The sequence below is a fragment of the Pan troglodytes genome, chromosome 4 (genome assembly GCF_028858775.2).
Source record: "Pan troglodytes isolate AG18354 chromosome 4, NHGRI_mPanTro3-v2.0_pri, whole genome shotgun sequence".
Classification (NCBI taxonomy): Eukaryota; Metazoa; Chordata; class Mammalia; order Primates; family Hominidae; genus Pan; species Pan troglodytes.
The window spans coordinates 106,724,171-106,744,808 of record NC_072402.2 but is presented as its reverse complement, the minus strand read 5'-3'; the positions used below and the strand labels follow the sequence as shown (position 1 = coordinate 106,744,808).

Here is a 20,638-nt window from a genome sequence, read left to right as displayed (position 1 = left end):
TCTACCCACCGTCCTCCGTACCTCACACACTCTGGCCATTATGAAGAAGGGGTCCCTATCAGATGGGCTTGGCACTGTCCCCAGTGGCTACCAGAAAAAAGGAGACCTGCCTGTGAGTTGAAGTGAATCAGGATCTTGCTCCCAAGGACCTCTCTCCACTGCTTTCTTTCGTTTTCTTTCCATTCCACTCTGCATAGGGTGGTAGTCTTATGAAGAAGAGATATGCAAGGAGTGACCCTTGTCCAGGCTTCAAGGAATACACAGTGGTGTCATTTTGTTGGGCTGCTGGAACCTGACACCGGGAAGAGGCATCTGAGGAGTATTATGTACTATTCCACTGAGTTTATCAGAATCCTCTTCAATAGCATCAAAGGCTAAGGAAACTACAATGATCTACAGCACTGCAGAAATAGTCTTCTGTTCTATGTATTTGTTAAGAGACTAGGCTATGGAGCGAAACTGCTTGAGCTTGAAATATGGCTGTTCTGCACTAGCTGTGTAACTTTCAGCAACATGGCCTCTTTCAGTCTCAGCTTCCTTATCTGCAAAATAAAGATAAAAAGAGAAGCTACTATATAGGGTGGTTCTAAATATTAAATGAGATCTTAATAAAGTACTCAGTCAGTGCCTAACATATAATAAGTGCTTAATAAACATTAACCATTCTTCCTCTTACTCAAGAACCCTCAAATCTTTGGGGGAAAGGGGAGTCCATCATCTCTCATACTGTTCTACTCCTAGCACCTTGTCTTTCCTTTTAAGCAAACCACAGCTGCTCATTCATTCATTCAATCAACAAGTATTTACTGAATATCTATCAAGTGACAGGCACTGTGCTAGGCATTGGCTAGATAGGGTGAGTGAAACAATGTCCCTCTTCATGAAGAGAAGAAAAAGTGAAAATGTTTGCAAATTAAAAAAAAAAAGTTACAAAAAAACCCCAAAACACAAACAATACTGAGATAGAGAATAAAAATGGACATAAGGGAACCATTTAGATAGATTGGCATTTAAGTTGAGACTGAAAGCAGGCAAAGGTAGGAAAGAATACTGCCGACAAAAGGCACAACTGGAACTAAGGCTCTGAGACATAAGAAGCATGTGGTATGTTCACAAAACAAAAGGAGAGTCCACATTGTTCCCCTGAGTTCAACTTGGACGTATCCAAGTGCCTACTTGAAATCTCCACTTGATTGTCTAATAGTACCTCAGACTAACCATGTTCACAATAGAACTCTCAATTCCTATCTCCCTAAAAAACTGTGTTTCTCTCATAGCATTCTCTATTTCAGTAAATGTAACTACTATTCATCCAGGTTCTCAAACCAAAAATCTTAATCATTCTTGATTATTTTCCCTGCCTCATTCTCCACATACAATGCATCAGGGAAAATGTTAGGTCTACTTGCAAAACATCACTCAACACATACACTTTCTGTCTATCTCTACTCCTACCAGTTAAGACCAAGCAAACATCATTTCCTTCCACAGGTCACTATAATAGTCTTTTAACCTGATTTCATGCTTCCATCCTCCCTTTACATACATTTTACACATAAGAAAAAAGATGTGGTTTCTTTAAAAAGATGTAATTAAGAACCTGCTATTCTCTCATTAAATCCCTCCAGTAATACCCCATTGCTCTTAGATTAAAAACCAAGCTATTATCTATAGCATAATAGGGCATAATCTAGTCCCTGCAGATCTCTATCCTTATGTTATTTCATTCCTTCCTCTGAGGTCCTCTTTTGATTCTTTATGCAGATGAAGCATCTGGTTATTGTTGATTTTGATCCTCTATACATTTGTATGACATAGTTACTCTAGCTGGAATACCCTCTAGTTAAAACTTATTTGTTTTCCTCTACAAGTTCATGTTCCAGGTCTTGACTTGAATCGTGTCTCCTCAGAGAAACTTTATCTGACCATCCTATCTAAAGTGACCTTCACAAGGCAATATTTCTATATATTATGTCATTAGCCTTTGTGGGGCCCAATGTCACATGTCTAAATATGTAAAACTTACATATCATGTCAACAAATCATTAAATGTGACATCTTCTTTTCCATTACTTTGACAAATATACCTTCCTAATAACCTGGAAAGTCAAATATTCACTTCAAGACTTCTGCGCTAGAACATGGCAGTATAGGGGAGAAGTCTCCCCAGGTCCTGCACTGCAAGCCTACTTGTCTCTCTTCCCATTCCTGGTTCCTTTATGCTCCTCATGTAGCCTAGTATGTGGTATCTCTAGACTCTCCTTCCTGTATATTCCAAGCTGCATCCATGTGTTCCTCAAATATATTGGCCACCCTTCCTGTGGTCCACCCTTGAGACAATGGACTTCCCTTGAGACAATGGACTTCAGTCATTAGCTTGGGCAGGGCATGGAAGTGGGCTCAGGGTTGCTGGAACAGGAAATATGAAGATCTACAGACTCTGAGGTAGAAAGCATGGACTGTATATGGGCACATATTCTAGGTACTTTAAACTCCTCAACTGTAGGGAGGGTGTAACTGGTAGACTGCCAAAATGGAGCCAGAGAAGTAGCCCTCCTTTTGGATCTAAGGACATTATTACTTTGCTTGTTTCCTTTTTAGCATGATGAACCTATAATTATCTTACAAATTACTTGTTTACCTTTCTCTATCTTCTCCCTCTAAAGGGTAAGCTGCATACCTACAGGGGCTTTATCTGTCTTGCAATGCTTAACATACGGTAGGTATTTTTTGGATTTTACTTCTTGTAGTAATGCAACATGAAAAAACAACAACTTTTAGGAACAAAATGCACACATTTCACAATGTCATGTTTCATAAATATCTATCAAATCTAAGAAAGCTTGTTTTTTTGCTTTTCAATTAATCTTATTCATAGAAGACATACAGTTTAGTAGAAAATTAATTACTTTATAGTAATGAGATGGGATATATGTTGTTTATCCTAAAGCTTTAGTAATGTTATAAAGTACTAAGATAAGCACTAAGAATCCTTCATTATAAACTAAAAGCTAGTAGCTAAGAAAAAATTGGTGAAGAAAGCTTACTTTTAGGAAAAACACTTTTATTCTAATAGATTCTAGTATTCAGAATATCCCTCTAGCAAATGTTGTTAGAATACTAAAAATGAAAAAAGCAATTCCCACTTGTGAGTCTACAATCCATTAAATGACTTGATAATTATGTTAAGTATACCCTTATATTAGGCATATGCATTTTTAAAAATAATGTACATAGAAGTTTGTTGATTTCAACACTAAAAGAAGCATCCAGAAAGACTTCACACAGGGAAGTCAACATTATAGTCCCTGTTCTCACTCTTATTAAAGTCAAATAAATCTTAACAGACCTACAGTTAGTAAGCACACCTGCTAAAATCTAAATTCATTAATTAAAATGGTAGTAGGATAACATTGAGTACAGCAAATATACGTATTATATATATTCACCTTTTTGGATCTGATCATGAGGTGGGTGTGCAGTATTTTGGCATTTCTGATAAAAGATGTATCAAGTAGCTACACTAAAATTATTCTACTTAATATGAAGCAAAACACTTAAAATAACTTGAATTTAAAGGAGAATAAAGGTAAAATGGTTCCTTAACTCCTGGTTATAAGCATACCAACAACATGCTGTCTTTATGTTCTGAGTGTTAAAAACAAACATTTCATTCAAATTAGACCCAAATCAAACAGGACCATTTAGAAAATTTCAAAACGATTGTGATAATTATTTCACTACAGTTCTTCAATAATTAAAATAAACAAAAGAGGTTCATCAGTACAAGGCCTTTAGTTCGGCAAGGTGGCTGAAAACCAATTTTGAGGTCTTTTTACAGTGTTCATAAAAGGCAGAGTGCTTCTGGATACAAAACAAAGTCATAAGGCAAAGCTCGGCCGCAAAGTGTGTGCCAAAAGTTCACAAGGGGATATATAATAGCTGGATAAAACATAACTAATCTTTGTCATCCATCAATTTCTCTAATTAGGGAAGATTTCCAGCAAGCCAATTTTAGTAACCAAAAAATTCCAAGTCATATAGAAGGAAACTGAGATCTAAATGTGGCTTATTTTCTTCCTCAATCTTACAAGTTAATGATCTGAAGGAATATTTCTTTTTATTAAATAACAAAGAATGAAAAGGATGTTATTTGTTCAGTTCTAAGTTGAGTTTTAGAAGATTCTTTAAAAAACAGAAATTTTGGTCTTATTTCTAGAACTGTGGTAGAGACCAGTGAGATGGGCCAAATTTATGCTTTATTATATATGACTATAAAGTAATATTACTGATTTTTTAAAAGTGTAATTTCAAAGTAAGCTTATTCTAAAAATGCTGATCTTGCTCAAGGCAAGATGTTTTAAGACTGATTTTAAAATTAATTTCCAAATGCAGGAAATTGGAAATTCATACTTAAAACTACCTTTAAGCAATTTAAGAATATTTCTAATGTCTGTAGATTATCAATGTACATACAATTAATTTTCAGAAAGCCAATCATTAAGAGTCAAATCTGGTGGGTGTGTTAAGAGGTCAAACTTGGTGAAAAACAGTTGCACTGCAAAGCAGTAAGACACATTTTATTTTGGATTAAAAGTTACCTTGAAGTAAATTCTAAAAGAAACAAATTGCAAAGTACATTAGGAAAAAGCAGCACTGCTACAATTTTTTTCTCCAAGGTGATTTTGGTGATAATGTTTATATTGTTACCATCAGCATTTTAAAATCAGTCGTAAAACATTTTTTATATATAAATATATCTACAGACATATAAAGAAATAGGTTAAGTTTGGAAAGTAAAAGGTTATTGTCAGGTGTGTAACTCACTTCTTCCCTGGGATTGCAGGGAAGAATGCTAGAAGAAATGAATGACCTCCACCAGATCTCTTTATAAAGTTATTACAATTGTTTTTCAAACTTCAGCCTGCATCAGAATCAACTGGAGAGCTTGTAAAACATGACTGATGTCTCATCCTCAAAATTTCTGAATCAGTAGGCCTGGCATAGGAACCAATAATTTGTATTTTTAATAAGTTCCCTTATGGTATTGATGCTACTGGTCTGGCGATCACACTTGGACAATATTAATAATGATACTTTAACCAGATACTGGTTTGGTAATCATACTTTGACAGTACTAATAATGATACTAATAATGACCACACTTTGACAATACTAACAATGATACTTTTGCATTTACTTGAGAGAAAGTTATTAGGAAGGACCTATCTATTATATAAAATGTTTTGAGCAGGATATATTAGTGGTCTTCTAGACTGCTATTGTAAATAAACCTATAATTTAAAATTTTATGAGGGCATGGCTAGAGAATATGACATAATCACATAAGAATTTTTCTTTTAATGAAATTAATGGAGTATAAAACTGAAGAGTTCCAAAACCAAAATAGCATACACTGGAGCCCATCTCTTAATCCAAAACCAAAATCTAATCAAATGTGGATAAAGGGACATTTTTTGAAGCTGTCTATATACATTCAAACCCCTCTGGAAAAAAATATTACACTTGTGCCTGGTTTCTGCTTGTATCTTTTGAATTATTAGGATATTATGGTGTTAGATAATACCTATGATTCATATGAATCAGCTTTGACAATTCAATCTGTTTTGTTACCTAAGTGAATTCTCAAAGTCATATGGCTCAACAGCAGTACTACCCACAGTAATCAAGGTTTCCTGTTCTATTTTACATTTCCCTCTACTATTTGTCCAAACAAGGGCTTGGGAAAAAATATCCAGAAAACGATGTGGGTGAAATCCAACTCTACTACTTAAGTCCCTTCTAAAGGTTCATATTTTGCTAACAGAACTTGATGAATTCTTAACAATGTTGTGGGAAATAATTATTATATCTATGCCATTTTAGATGGTTTTTATATGCCACTGTAATGTTTACATATATACGATTCAAAGGATTACATGATTCCATTAACATCTACACAAACTTACCACACAACCACAATTTACAGATAAGGAAATGGAAGCTCAGACTGATAAAGTAATTTAACCATTCTACACAACCACTATTGTGGGACAAGTCTTTGATTCTAAAATCTGTATTCTTCACCACCAAACCACACAGAAAATTGTGAAAAGGTAAATTAAAATGAAAATAAGGGTGTAAAAACCTTGCTTATCTAAGGTTCTCTACATGTGTAGTCCCAATGGTAAGATATCAATTATTTTAACTTCATCCTAAAGCCATATTGAATTATTGATCAGTTATCAGTCGCAAATCTTTATATAATCAATTATCAGAAGACAATCTATTTCTAAGTGGGCAGGATAAAGCAAAACCACTCAATGACTATCACTGATACTGATACTTCCTAGTCAGTGTTAAGCAATTTTCATGGAAAATTTGTGGACTTTTAAAATTATTTCAGCCTGTTTGTCTCAGTCTCATTTTTTCCTTCTTATGTCTCCAATTCAATGAAAATGTAATGAGTAGAAGTAAAAAATCCAAAGTATTAAGTCATTTGACTAGGCATTCTAACTAAAACAGACAGGAGACAATAGGTTGACCATACATACATGATGCTTTCTTTCCCTACTATTACAAAGTAAGATGTTAGAAAATAGGGTTTTTGAAAAGAGAATCTATAGAGAAAATGAAAACACAGGGTTTGTTACTATAAAAGTCCCAACAATCATGTATGTGACCACAGATGGAGGTTGTCAGGGAAAGAAAAGGGTAGTGACTCTCTACAATGCATTAGTTCTCATAATTGAGGGAAAACAAGTAGGTTCTGTGAATTTCTTGGATAATGGTCATTTAAGTATTCACATTTCTAACCTGAGTTGTTGGATTTGGTCTCTGATAAGACTTATATTTTATCGTAAAGCAAATAAACAAATTAAATAACTATAATAACATTTAAGACCAATGATGATATATATCCTCCAAAACTAGTCAACAAAATAAAAGCAAAATGAATTTTATTTTGATTTGGACCCAAGCTAAAAGAACTAAAATTTATGATATGCAAATAAGTTATCTCTTTTCTTATGAATTACATTATTTCAAGACAAAGGTTCAACAATGAATAACAGAAAGACTGTGAATATACAAGACTTATTTATAAGGCATGAAAATCTTACTATGTCATTTGGGTATTTCTGCAGCAATCATGAGCAGAGGACATCATATCCAACATTTTGCTTCAAAACAATCCAAAGCAATTCTTAAAACAATATGTTTTGTATTTGTAATGTATGAAATAAAATACTTTAAATTCTATAATAACTATCTTGTCTTTTCTAATAATTTTTGATTTGCAAAATATATAACATAACTTTTTGAAAAACTTGAATAAATCTAGGGATATTTTTCTTTCCTAGCCCCTCATTAGCCCTGCAATCCTCTCAAGCTCACATTTCAAAAGGCAACATAAAATAACTGTCTCATTTCAGTAAAAAGCCTGTAATATTAAAATTCCTAAAATAACTATGCAATAGAAATAAGAAAACAGCACGTTTATTACATGGTGTATTGGTCAGCTTAGGCTGCCATAACACAGTATCATAGACTGGGTGGCTTAAACAACAGAATCTGCTGAGGGCTTTCTCACTGGATTGCAGACTGCCTTCTTCCCACTGTGTCCTCACATGGCCTTTCCTAGGCATATTCACAGGTAGAGATAGGTCTCTCTTCCTCTTATAAGACCACAAAACCTATTGAATTAGGAGGCCATTCTTATAACCTTATTTAACCTTAATTACCTCCTAAAAGCCCTACCTATAAAGACATGTTGGTGGTTCAACATATGAATCTGAGAGGAACTTAATTCTGTGCATAGCACATAATAAAAAACTATAATAATAATGTGGAAAATATGTATATATTCAAATAAAGAATAGATTCTAAACATTGACTAAGTATACACATACACATTTCAAAGTTTTGCTACTGCTTTGCAACAAAGGCTTTTTGTTTGACAAGCGACCTACAATTAAGTCATTTGATTTACATCTGTGGTCATGGCTTTATCAGTGATAAGAGAAAGCTGGTCTGATATCATCAGAGACACAAAAAAGTACACAAGCGTGTATGGATTCCTGTTGTCCTTGGTTAAAGTGAAACCAGTTTTCTTCACACACTGCTTGCAATTTCACTTTGCTTTATAGGAGTTGCTCAATCCTCTTATCTTTATTCATATTCAACAAAAGTCCAATTCAGAGTGGCTGATACACAGTGAAGTTTTAATCAACAAAGACAATCTTGAACTACTCAGAAACGAATCCTCCAGTATTCTGTCACCTGGCCTTGTCATCTTCAAGCTTATCATCAGCCTATAGAATTGGGATGGATAAAGTTGTCCAAAATTAACAATATATTGTATGCTTCCCTACACAGGATGCCTTGGAATACATAAAGATCTTGTAGAAACAGATACTGACAGGGCTATAACATTAGCATGTAATTATAGTCTCTGGTTACTGAAGAAGTGTACAACTTAGGTCAGATATAGAGGGAAAAAGTCACCTAGAAAAGGGCATTCTCAGCTCCTGGTGCCTTTGTTCTCTTTGCTCACTAATAGTAACCCTTAAACTAAATGTGACCCAGTCCTCCAAGAGGAGCAAAGGAAATGCAAATAATCACCCCCATTCAGGAGCATCCAAAGCCAGAGAAGGTAAATCTGAGATGCAATGTGACATAGTGGTTCAAACATTAAAGACATTCTTCGGAGTATGGAGGGGAATGAGGAGGTGGAAAAAGGCACACGATGCTGACAACACAGAAAAAAGCCAATTTCTGAATGACAGCAACTCACTCAAAACTAAAATTTAAGTTGAAAAAAGGCTTAATTTACACTAAGAAAATCATATTTCTGCTTTAAAATATAGGGTTGCTCATGATTCCATTTCATTTTGAATTACCATATATAATGCTGTCTCCTGCTTCCCCGAGGCATGATGTGCTGATCCTGCTCTAGTGCTTCCACAGTTCTGTTCATGCTTATGTCACCTGTCAGCTTGGATTATACTGATCTATTTACCTGTCAGTCTCCACCGGCAGACAGAAGCTCTTTGAGGGAAAAGGCTATGTCTCAGTCACCAGTATAGCTCCAGAGTGTATCAAGAAGCTGTCACATAATGGGCATTCAATTAATGTGGCATGAAAGAAGGAATGAATATATGCTCCCTCCAACTACTATTTAAAAAAAAAAAGTCACACGTTTGCTTCTCTATCTACATCTTAACCATTTTTAATTTATCTAAAAGTCAATTTTAAAAGAAAGTATTATTTGACGCCAAGAACTGGTATTTCAAGTTTTACTACAAAAGAAACCGATACAGCAGTTTTAAAAAGTGCTGAACAGCAAAATCAAAATGGAACGACACTACTGTGATAACTGCAAAGGGGCTAGCAGATGCTGCTTTAATAAAAAAGCCATATTACTATGTGCTAGAAACAAGGGGCTTATCAAATCATACATATACAAAAAAATCAAGATGTATGTTAACTGTCAAACACAAAAACAACTTTTTTCTATAACTAGATTGAGTCTGAAATTATTTCTGAAGACACCAATTCCATACTTTCAAATTAACACCTACAGAGACATTTAGAACAAAACAGTCTTTAAAAAAAAATCAACATTAAGAAGATAACTTTAAAAGCAAACATAGTGCTCGCTTTGGCAGCACATATACTAAAATTGGAACAATACAGAGAAGATTAGCATGGCCCCTGAGCAAGGATGACACGCAAATTCATTAAGCATTCCATATGTTTAGAATAAAATACCTAGGAATCCAACTTACAAGGGACATGATGGACCTCTTCAAGGAGAACTACAAACCACTGCTCAATGAAATAAAAGAGGATACAAACAAATGGAAGAACATTCCATGCTCATGGGTAGGAAGAATCAATATCGTGAAAATGGCCATACTGCCCAAGGTAATTTATAGATTCAATGCCATCCCCATGAAGCTACCAATGACTTTCTTCACAGAATTGGAAAAAACTACTTTAAAGTTCATATGGAACCAAAAAAGAGCCCACATCGCCAAGTCAATCCTAAGCCAAAAGAACAAAGCTGGAGGCATCACGCTACCTGACTTCAAACTATACTACAAGGCTACAGTAACCAAAACAGCATGGTACTGGTACCAAAGCAGAGATATAGATCAATGGAACAGAACAGAGCCCTCAGAAATAATGCCGTATATCTACAACTATCTGATCTTTGACAAACCTGAGAAAAACAAACAATGGGGAAAGGATTCCCTATTTAATAAATGGTGCTGGGAAAACTGGCTAGCCATATGTAGAAAGCTGAAACTGGATCCCTTCCTGACACCTCATACAAAAATTAATTCAAGATGGATTAAAGACTTAAACATTAGACCTAAAACCATAAAAACCCTAGAAGAAAACCTAGGCATTACCATTCAGGACATAGGCATGGGCAAGGACTTCATGTCTAGAACACCAAAAGCAATGGCAACAGAAGCCAAAATTGACAAATGGGATCTAATGAAACTAAAGAGCTTCTGCACAGCAAAAGAAACTACCATCAGAGTGGACAGGCAACCTACAAAATGGGAGAAAATTTTTGCAACCTACTCATCTGACAAAGGGCTAATATCCAGAATCTACAATGAACTCAAACAAATTTACAAGAAAAAAACAAACAACCCCATCAAAAAGTGGGCAAAGGACATGAACAGACACTTCTCAAAAGAAGACATTTATGCAGCCAAAAAACACATGACAAAATGCTCACCATCACTGGCCATCAGAGAAATGCAAATCAAAACCACAATGAGATACCATCTCACACCAGTTAGAATGGCAATCATTAAAAAGTCAGGAAACAACAGGTGCTGGAGAGGATGTGGAGAAATAGGAACACTTTTTTACACTGTTGGTGGGACTGTAAACTAGTTCAACCATTGTGGAAGTTAGTGTGGCCATTCCTCAGGGATCTAGAACTAGAAATACCATTTGACCCAGCCATCCCATTACTGGGTATATACCCAAAGGACTATAAATCATGCTGCTATAAAGACACATGCACACGTATGTTTATTGCGGCACTATTCACAATAGCAAAGACTTGGAACCAACCCAAATGTCCAACAACGATAGACTGGATTAAGAAAATATGGCACATATACACCGTGGAATACTATGCAGCCATAAAAATTGATGAGTTCATGTCCTTTGTAGGGACATGGATGAAACTGGAAATCATCATTCTCAGCAAACTATCACAAGGACAAAAAACCAAACACCGCATGTTCTCACTCATAGGTGGGAATTGAACAATGAGAACACATGGACACAGGAAGGGGTACATCACACTTCGGGGACTGTTGTGGGGTGGGGGGAGGGGGGAAGGATAGCATTAGGAGATATACCTAATGCTAAATGACGAGTTAATGGGTGCAGCACACCAGCATGGCACATGTATACATATGTAACTAACCTGTACATTGTGCACATGTACCCTAAAACTTAAAGTATAATAATAATAAAATTAAATTAAATTTAAAAAAAAAAGCAAAAGCAATGATAACACTAAAGCCAAAATGCATTTAACACTTCATCACCATTCTAGCAACAGGTAATTCCGCTCCACACGTTCAGCCAAGGGAGAAATAAGTGAGTTAAATATTCAAGGAGAATCTTTACTTCCAATGTCCCTTGCTTTTGTCATTTTAAGTCTATCAAGTATGACTTTGGTAGTTTTTAATTTTTATTTCATTATTCATCATATTGTCATAGAGTTTTCCAATATTTATAGTCATTGATTTTTTTTTTCCTCTTTTCCATTTTGGCAAAAGCCAAAAGGAAAAAAGGCACTTCATAATTTAAAAGAAACTGTAATTAGCAGTTATTCTGAGCCATACCTCTACATTCACTTAATGTCCTATCAAGACAAAATATTTCTTTGAACAAAACTCTCCAATATCAAGTTCTACAGATACTGCTGATGTAGTGCCATCGCAATGATACCACACAGGTCTCAAATTTTTGGAAAGGCTTTATGGAATCATATTACCTGAATGTTATTGATTTAAAAATAAAAGCTTTTACTTTGAAACAAATCAATAAAAAGTGGGAGGGAGGCAAGAATAAATGCCTCTTAAAGATGACTAAATCAGTATTGGAATTTCATATTTAGCCTCAAAATACGTACATAAAACTTTAATTGTGACACGTGAAACTTGCCATCAATTGAAGGCAATGTTGCTATCCCTCCCATGAAAAACATACTAAATAAGCAACTCACCAATTCTCCACAACAGCTGCTCTACATTTAATCACTAAACCGGCTGAGTTGTATTTATCTATGTGAACATTATCTTAGTGTAATCATGATCTTTACTAAATTTGCTAAGCATTTTAAGCAAACCTATAACATGGCTGGCATACGTGAATACACAGTCTACCTGCAAGAAGGTTACAATCACACACCTCTTCACAATAAGTAAAAATAAGGAAAGAACTAAGTGCGGAGCACCAAAGAGCGCGGCGAATGCAGAGAAGAGATGGTTACTTTGATCAAGGACTGAGGGCTAAAGATGGCTGCACAGTAGAGAAGTAGGCTCTGCTGGGGAGAAAAGGGAAGCACAAGAAGGCAATACTCCAGGTAAAGAAAACAGCATGAGCAAAGTAACTGAAGCATGAGTGTTCATAGTGGCTGTCAGAAACAGAGGCTAAAGAAAGGATCAATTGGAATTAGGTAAACTAGTTACACTAGATTTCCACAATCAAAGAAAATTGTATCAGCTCGCTATTGTTTTGGAGGTCTTTTGTCCCAAAGAAAAAATAAAAGAGGAAGCAGCCCTGAATCTGTGCAGGTCTGTAGATTTATTGGGTTTGATGTAATTTGAATGAGAGCAAAAAGATAAAATAGCCCTGAACGCATGCAGGCAAACTTATATTTAAAAAAATAAAAGCAAGATAAAGCCCTGCTAAAAACATAAACATGCAAAAAAGGAGAAAACAATGCCTTGTGAGAGAAGGATAACCACGGGAGGTTAGGGGAAAACTCAAAGAGGCTAGCTCATTAAGTCCAAGAAGTTAAAGGAAATATTACAAATGGCATGCTAATAACAACAAAGGGATAATTTAAAAAAGAGGTGAGGTAGAAAGTTAACTGAGCGAGACAAGAAACAAATTCCAGTTAATGTACTGAAAACAAAGACAAACCAGAAAGTACCTTATCTCACTAATTCTTTGTCTAAAATTACATTTCTCCTCTGATGTTAAACATTAGAGGTCCTCCGTTGTGCATACATTTTGCTGTATCCATCTCTAATTTTTAGAGATGCTGATTTTTAGCCTGATATTTACATCTTCTCAACATCTCACTGAATTCTGTTCTTTGTCCCACTTTTTAAATCTTAGAAGAATTTCTAATACTATGCATCAAAAGAAGCTGATTATATAATTTGAAAAAACAGATAAAAACAATACCTATAGCATTAACACATTTAAAAAACATGCTTAAAATGTTTTTTAAATGTAAATGTATTTGGACATTAGATGTGCATATTTAAAAACCTAAAAGAATGTACACAGAAAGCTTAATACTGTGTACATCTGAGTGAGGATCATGGGTAATTTTTAATTCCTTTTACATTTTTCCATATGTATGTTCCTCACTTTTTCAAAATAAACTCATTTCACTTTTTTACTTCACAAAATAAACTGATTTCATTTCACTTTTGCCAAAAATATTCAAAACTCAAAAACACTGTAAATTATTCAAATACTAGTATTAAAATACAAAGAATAATGGAAACCTGAATAATGGCTCTGAGGTAGAAAACGAGAGGGCAGATGTTCAAAATTTATAGTCAGCAGGACTTTATTTATCAGCAACTGAATATGGGAGGTAAGAAAAGGTACAAAAACAATCTAGTTTGCATAACTACATATAATGCCATGGACCGGGGATCAAGATATAAATCCAGGAAGGGAAGAGAAGATGTGGGGTGAGAAATAGGGATTATGAATTCTCTTTTGGACTATCTTAATTTGGATCACCCACAGGAGATCCAGGTGTTGATCCTTGGAGACGATTATAAATATTGGTGAAAACCTTATGAAACTGGTAAGAGAATAGGAACACAAAACATTTAAAGAAGGATTAAAAAGGCTGGGCACGGTGGCTCACGGCTGTAATTCCAATGCTTTGAGAGGCCGAGGCGGGCAGATCACGAGGTCAGGAGATCGAGACCATCCTGGCTAACGAGGTCAAACCCCGTCTCTACTAAAAATACAAAAAATTAGCCAGGCGTGGTGGCGGGCGCCTGTAGTCTCAGCTATTGGGGAGGCTGAGGCAGGAGAATGGCATTAACCCAGGAGGCGGAGCTTGCAGTGGGCCGAGATTGTGCCACTGCACTCTAGCCTGGGTGACAGGCTGTCTCAAAAAAAAGAAGGATAAAAAAGAAAACTAAGAAGAGATAACTAAGAGTCACAAAATAAGAAATATAGTAGACTGTTTAATATCCACACCTTTCCCACCCAAGTACAGATACCTCTTTGAAATGTGATCTTGCTGTTTCTCCTGTCCAGAGGTAGTGTCTCTTTCTCATTTTGACTCTGAGTTAGTCTTGTTACTTACTTTGACCAACAGATTGTGGCAGAAGTGACACTGTGGAAATTACAAAATTTAGACCTGAAGAGGCCTTGATGTTTCCATCTTCACTGTCTTAAAACACTACCCGTGTTTAACAGATCATGACACTGCCATTTCAGCTGTCTCAACTGAACCCATCCCTTAATCAACCTGTTAGCTGAATGCAAATACATGAGTAAATCCAGGCTAAGTCAGCAGAACCTCCACCCAGTCAACCCAAAGAATCATGAGAAACATAAAACATTATTTTTTAAGACACTATATTTTTGGGTGGTGGCTTATACAGGAATAAGTAACTGCAACAAGGACAAACAGAATTGTGTCTTGAAAGAAGCAAAACGCAAAGGGAGAAGGTAGATTCTATTAGAGTAGTGAGACTCTTCCAAAAATAGCAGACATTTCAAACAGGCTGAGGGCTGAGAAGAGATGATTAATGCTAGTAATGAGTTGTCTCCAACATTTGAGAGTTAAATTTAAGTAAGGTGGTCAGGGTAGAGGCTTTTGGTGGGTTTCTAATAGGTCGCTGATGAGAAACATCAACAAAGTAAGATATATTATGCTTATAAGTTACTTCATAAGAAAGGAGTCATGACCTATTAAAAAGATGGAAGACGGCCGGGCACGGTGGCTCACCTGTAATCCCACCACTTTAGGAGGCTGAGGTGGGCAGTTCACTTGAGGTCAGGAGTTCAAGACCAGCCTGGCCAACATGGTGAAACCCCGTCTCTACTAAAAATATAAAAATTAGCCAGGCATGGTGGTGTGCACCTACTTGGGAGACTAAGGCAGGAGAATAGCTTAAACCCGGGAGGCGGCAGTTGCAGGTAGCCGAGATCACGCCACTGCATTCCAGCCTAGACAACAGAGTGAGACTCCGTCTCAAAAAAAAAAAAAAAAAAAGACTGAAGAGGAAGACTAGACTAGTGAAATGAAAGCTTTGGCTATTGTTTTGTTGTTGTTGTTGTTGTTGTTTTGAGATGGAGTTTCGCTCTTGTTGCCCAGGCTAGAGTGCAACGGCACGATCTTGGCTCACTGCAACCTCTGCCTCCCAGGTTCAAGCAATTCTCCTGCCTCACCCTCCCGAGCAGCTGGGATTACAGGCATGCGCCACCATGCCTGGCTAATTTTGTATTTTTAGTAGAGACAGGGTTTCTCCATGTTGGTCAGGCTGGTCTCAAACTCCTGATCTGCCCGCCTCGGCCTCCCAAAAGGCTGGGATTACAGGCGTGAGCCACTGTGCCGGGCCCGCTATTATTGTTTAAGATAAGGATGGAGTGGCTGAGGAAAAAGACTGTAAGGAAATACGCAAAATATTTTTTTAAAGCAGAGAAAATGATACATGAAAGGCCTAGGGAAGGTGAGAAGAGAAGGGACAAGATAGATGAGTTAACTAGAGAAAAATGAAGAATCAAAGACCTGGGTGAGGTGAGAGGAGCTGCGATAACACAGAGAAAATTAGGACAGGTGAAAATAACTGCTGGTGGAGTGTGCAAGTGTTTCTTCTTCAGGTTCTTAGTAAAAGAAGGAAGCAAGTCCCTGACTAATACTGAAGAAACTACAGACAGTTTAAGAACTTGAGAAAAAATGGTAAAGGTTGGAAATAGCTGTGGGAAATGGGGAGAGGAATCAATTAGACATGAGAACTATTAGGAACATGGTAAACATCTTTAATGATAGTTGTAGTCAGGAAGAATAATTACCATTATGTCATTTAAATAGACAATAAAATGATTTTTGTCAATTTTATGTACTAATAAACTCAATAATATAAGGTTAAAGAGAGATACACTTTATTTCCTCCGTGAGTACAAGATTATAATTTTAATCCACTAGTTTGTCTTTCTGTGGTTGTCAAAAGTGCCCACAAAGAAGACATACAGATCACAAATAACCACATGAAATGATGCTCAACATCTTTAGTCATTAGGGAAATACAAATTAAAACTACAGTGAGATACCATTATATATACCTATGAGAGTAGCTAAAAGTAATTATCTAATTTATTTATTTTAAACTGAAAAAACTAAAAGCTAGTAAAAATGTGGAGTCACTGGAATTCTCACGCAGTTGGTAGGAATGCAAAACAGCACAGCCACTTTAGAAAATAATTTGGCAGTTTCTTATAAAGTTAAAGGAACACTTACTAGACAAACCACCAATCTCATTCATAAGTATATACTCGATAAATGAAAAGTTAATGTTGACACAAAACCCTTTAAATGAATGTTTATAGTTTTATTCATAATTGTTAAAAACTCAAAAACTCTTTCAACTGAGGAATGAATAAACAAATGGTGGTACATCACAAGGAAATGTTATTCATAATAAAAGGAGGAAATTACTGATTTGTGCAACAATACAGATGAATCCCAATTGTACTTTGCTAAATAAAAGAAGTCAAATTGAAAAGAGCACATACTGTACGATTCCTTGTATATGACATTCTCACTTTCCAAAGGGTAGGTAGCTGGGTTGACTAGAAAGGGGCATAGAATAATTTTGGGAGCTGATGCAATTGTTCTATAATTTGACTGTGGTGGTAAACAACTATATGAATTTGTCTAAACTTATCAGAACTATATGCTAAAAAGAATTAATTTTCACTTCTCTAAAATGTATCCCTTAATAAGTCTGACTAAAACAATGTGAAGTGCCTTTTCAAAATGAAAGGACACTGTAAACACTGATGTCTCCTACTTTGGGTTAAAACACAACAGGATCACAATACTGATATAATGTTAATACCTCATGTATCTCAGAATATGAGCTATTACTTCGAAACTGCATTTGGCCACTATCAATAGACAATGTAATTAAAACTTTTTAAATCATAAATAATTTCTCAATTTTCTGAATAACCCATCTAAAAAATAATGTCTCAATTTTCTGAATAACCCAACTAATAAAAACCTCTGAACAACATCAGAATATAAAAAGCACAGGTCCCACAGCATGTTAATCTTATTCAATACGAAAGTTAAGTAAACTTTTGAAGCAAAGAACTGAAGACAACCTCTATCAAAGTTTTCCTCCAGAATTGTGCTCTTAGTATCAATATATTGCTTTAATAATCTTAATTAAGTGGAGGTGAGGCAGGTAAGTTTTTTTTCCCCCCACCATATGAGCATCACATTCACTTTAGGCTAATTTTAGAGGACATTTGTGGTAAAATAAAAACAGGTTTGTTCAAAAACTTAGATTACAATTTTTTACTCATCTTTAGAAATCACATGTAAATAACAATTCTCCCCCCACCCTTCCTATTTTTGTTATAGTTTTAAAAACAAAAAGCCAAAAAGCTAAGAGAGCTAATTTCATCACAGGTATATGTTAAACACAAAAAGCAAAACCTTGCTTACTGCTTGTATTACTCTATTCTCACACTGCTAATAAAGACTTACCAAAGACTGGGTAATTTATAAAGGAAAGAGGCTTAATGCACTCACAGTTCCACATAGCTGGGGAGGCCTCACAATCATGGTGGAAGGCAAAGAAGAAGCAAAGGCTTGTCTCACATGGCGGTCAGCAAGAGAACACTTGCAGAGGAACTCCCGTTTATAAAACGACCAGCTCTCGTGAGACTTACTCTCACAAGAACAGCACAGGAAAGACTCGCCCCCATGATTCATTACCTCCGCCAGATACCTCCCACAACAGGTGGGAATTATGGCAGCTACAATTCAAGTAGCTCAATATAACTGCTCAATGAAAACTCCTCACAGCTTTCTTCATTTCACTATCTCATTACAGAAGGGTAAAAGGAAAAAGGAAAATTGTTTAACCTCCCCAAGATTCAAAGTCATCATTTACGAAATAGTCTTAATGCTGCTTCTCTCTACATCATGAGGTTGTTACAAAAAGCATATAAGTAGCTTTGTGCAGTACCATAAACAAAATCATGATATGTTCCTATAGTATATCTGAGTTAATCAATACTGGTTAAAAACAATAAATATTTTTAAAATGTACAATTCCTTTTCATTCAATTAATTGTTCTAAAAGTGGTCTCCAAGTGAATACAAATTTGTCTTAAGTTGTACTCTGGTTGAGTGAAAACAATATTTAAATGGAATGATTAATTCATTCATTCTTACAACAGTGAGACACTTCCTGGGTGTGAAGCACTGTACAAGAGTTTACAAAGCACAGGAAGGCAGAACACATGGTCCTTGCTGCTAAGGAACTTCAACTGAAGGGAAATTTAAACTCTTGTGTGTTCAGTATGCTTTCATTGGTGTGCAAGAGCATGTGTATCTAAAACAAGTGTTACCTACAGGTTCCCTAGCTATTTTTTGGAACTCCTCTGTCTAAACCAGAATTCTTTTCCAACTAGTTCCATTGTTTTCTATATTTACTAGAATTTAAATATCTTGTATATGTGCATATGTTTGTATGTGTCTGGGAGTATGCACAAACATTGGAATCTTCCACAAATAGATGACACACGCTTATACATATATACATCACAACTCATGTAAATATAATACCAACCATTAACCGCATATGTATGTGTTACATAAGTATGTTTGAATAAACACATACAGAGAAATACACACACACACACACACACGGGATAGTTTTTTTCCATTTGCCAACCTGCCTCACCCTCTAACACCTTCTATCCTCTCTCCTGCTTGGATCTATTACATGCCCCAGGAGGCTGACTCCTCAGACTTCACTTGAGGACTGTCTTGTTGATGGACCTCCAGTTAGATTCCAGCATGAGATCCAAAGGTGGCAGAAAAGAGGTCTGATCTCTTTCCCACTCCTTTCCTCTTGCTGTGTTTAGGGCAGCTGCATCATCTCGTCATAGGCAGCCCCACTTGCAAAGTTCTGGCACACATTGGATTCTGGTAACCATTTCTGCCTCTTGTCCCTTTATCCCTAGGGATGGATAGTAATAAGTTCCTACTGTGGCTAGTTTCCGAGAAATCAGCCATCCCTAGTCAGTTTGTTCCTTAATCCTGGAGTGCTTTTATCAGTAGTTCTTTTTATTAAAAAACAAAACAAAACAAATATAAAAAAACACAACTCTTCATTTGAACCATTTGGTAATATGATGCTTATTAATAAATATATAAATTTGTCAACCACCACAAAATTTCAAATGAAACAAACAACCTAAAATGAACACAATCACTAATGTTTCATAAGGTTCAAAACCAGGTTCCAAACCAACATACTTTTGACTTTTTTGTTACTATAACAGTAGTACATTATAATAGAAAACACTATAAAAAACCACCAACACTATAATGCTCTGTAATGTAAATTTTAAAATATTTTAAAATAAATTTGTAATCATATGGTAAATTTGTGGTCATGCTGTTTTGTGGCCTGTCTGTTCAATTAGAAGCATATTTTGTAAGCATATTACCATGACATTAATCCAAACACTTATTTTAATAGGCTGCATAATATCCTTTCATATAAATTTATAGTCATTTACAGCTCCTTGTTGTGGACATTTGGATTTTTTCCCATTTTTGCTGTTGTTTTCAATGTTTTGGTTAGGATCCTTAAATGGCTAATATTTATTTATAATACATTCCTAGAAATAGCAGTATTTGAAAAAGGATATGAATATTTTGAAACTACTGAGTGATAGCCAATAAACTATTCTGTGATTAGGGAAATGTTATCTCTGATGTATGCAATATGTAGCCACAGGCCACGTGGAGGCTGATGAGGGCTTAAAATGAGGTTACTGAAACTGAGGACATAAATGTTTAAGTAGCCAATGTATCTAGTGGTCATTTAGAGCATAGGATAGCTCTAGATTCTTACTGCCCAACTGTCATTCAGAAAAGTTGTAGGGATTTACATTTGCATCAGCAGAGTATGAGAGTGCTCACTTCCTCATACCATTATTAACAATGACATTTATTGTTTTCTAATATTTGTCAATTTGACAAAAAAAAAGATTGTACAATTGGTTTGTTGTTTGGTTTTGTTTCTTGAGACCCGGTCTTACACCGTCGCCCAGGCTGAAGTGCAGTGGCATGATCACA

The 20,638-nt window shown here is 35.7% G+C and overlaps 1 protein-coding gene and 1 non-coding gene across 46 annotated transcripts in view; one reads left to right on the top strand and one right to left on the bottom strand.

Annotated features, from left to right (window-relative positions):
- The window catches only part of FER (FER tyrosine kinase), a 439,457-nt gene that overhangs the window by 163,798 nt on the left and 255,021 nt on the right, over positions 1 to 20,638 (bottom strand). The gene's annotated exons all lie outside the window — the stretch shown is intronic.
- On the top strand, positions 9,653 to 9,759 carry LOC112209402 (U6 spliceosomal RNA). Its single transcript, XR_002944130.1, has one exon. It is a non-coding gene; the product is annotated as a U6 spliceosomal RNA (small nuclear RNA).